General features: G+C 50.9%; 4 non-coding genes across 4 annotated transcripts; all 4 read left to right on the forward strand.

Annotated features, from left to right (window-relative positions):
* Positions 1 to 228: 228 nt before the first annotated feature.
* LOC111474618 lies at positions 229 to 347 on the forward strand. The gene has a single exon (XR_002716097.1). It is a non-coding gene; the product is annotated as a 5S ribosomal RNA (ribosomal RNA).
* Positions 348 to 480: 133 nt separating this feature from the next.
* On the forward strand, positions 481 to 599 carry LOC111474621. The gene has a single exon (XR_002716099.1). It is a non-coding gene; the product is annotated as a 5S ribosomal RNA (ribosomal RNA).
* A 133-nt stretch (positions 600 to 732) lies between these two features.
* LOC111474623 lies at positions 733 to 851 on the forward strand. The gene has a single exon (XR_002716101.1). It is a non-coding gene; the product is annotated as a 5S ribosomal RNA (ribosomal RNA).
* A 133-nt stretch (positions 852 to 984) lies between these two features.
* On the forward strand, positions 985 to 1,103 carry LOC111474615. Its single transcript, XR_002716094.1, has one exon. It is a non-coding gene; the product is annotated as a 5S ribosomal RNA (ribosomal RNA).
* Positions 1,104 to 1,146: the final 43 nt, after the last annotated feature.

The following is a 1,146-nucleotide window of genomic DNA, read 5'->3' on the forward strand; positions in this document are numbered from 1 at the left end:
CACTTGGGAAGTCCTAGTGTTGCACCCCTTTTTTTCTTTCAATTTCTCCGAGTTCTTTTCTTCCTTTCTCTACAAATAAGAACCTCCCCCGCTCACGCCCATCGCGTTTCGATCATGCCGCCCCGCAAGCGTTAAATCCGATTTTGTGCGCATGGCATGTCGGGTGCGATCATACCAGCACTAATGCACCGGATCGCGTTAAATCCGATTTTGTGCGCATGGCATGTCGGGTGCGATCATACCAGCACTAATGCACCGGATCCCATAAGAACTCCGCAGTTAAGCGTGCTTGGGCGAGAGTAGGACTAAGTTGGGTGACCACTTGGGAAGTCCTAGTGTTGCACCCCTTTTTTTCTTTCAATTTCTCCCAGTTCTTTTCTTCCTTTCTCTACAAATGAGAACCTCCCCCGCTCACGCCCATCGCGTTTCGATCATGCCGCCCCGCATGCGTTAAATCCGATTTTGTGCGCATGGCATGTCGGGTGCGATCATACCAGCACTAATGCACCGGATCCCATTAGAACTCCGCAGTGAAGCGTGCTCGGGCGAGAGTAGGACTAAGTTGGGTGACCACTTGGGAAGTCCTAGTGTTGCACCCCTTTTTTTCTTTCAATGTCTCCGAGTTCTTTTCTTCCTTTCTCTACAAATGAGAACCTCCCCCGCTCACGCCCAGCGCGTTTCGATCATGCCGCCCGGCATGTGTTAAATCCGATTTTGTGCGCATGGCATGTCGGGTGCGATCATACCAGCACTAATGCACCGGATCCCATCAGAACTCCGCAGTTAAGCGTGCTTGGGCGAGAGTAGTACTAAGTTGGGTGACCACTTGGGAAGTCCTCGTGTTGCACCCCTTTTTTTCATTCAATTTCTCCGAGTTCTTTTCTTCCTTTCTCTACAAATGAGAACCTCCCCCGCTCACGCCCATCGCGTTTCGATCATGCCGCCCCGCATGCGTTAAATCCGATTTTGTGCGCATGGCATGTCGGGTGCGATCATACCAGCACTAATGCACCGGATCTCATCAGAACTCCGCAGTTAAGCGTGCTTGGGCGAGAGTAGTACTAAGTTTGGTGACCACTTGGGAAGTCCTCGTGTTGCACCCCTTTTCTTCATTCAATTTCTCCCAGTTCTTTTCTTCCTTTCTCT

Source organism: Cucurbita maxima, unplaced genomic scaffold, assembly GCF_002738345.1.
Source record: "Cucurbita maxima cultivar Rimu unplaced genomic scaffold, Cmax_1.0 Cma_Scf00462, whole genome shotgun sequence".
In the NCBI taxonomy this organism is placed as follows: Eukaryota; Viridiplantae; Streptophyta; class Magnoliopsida; order Cucurbitales; family Cucurbitaceae; genus Cucurbita; species Cucurbita maxima.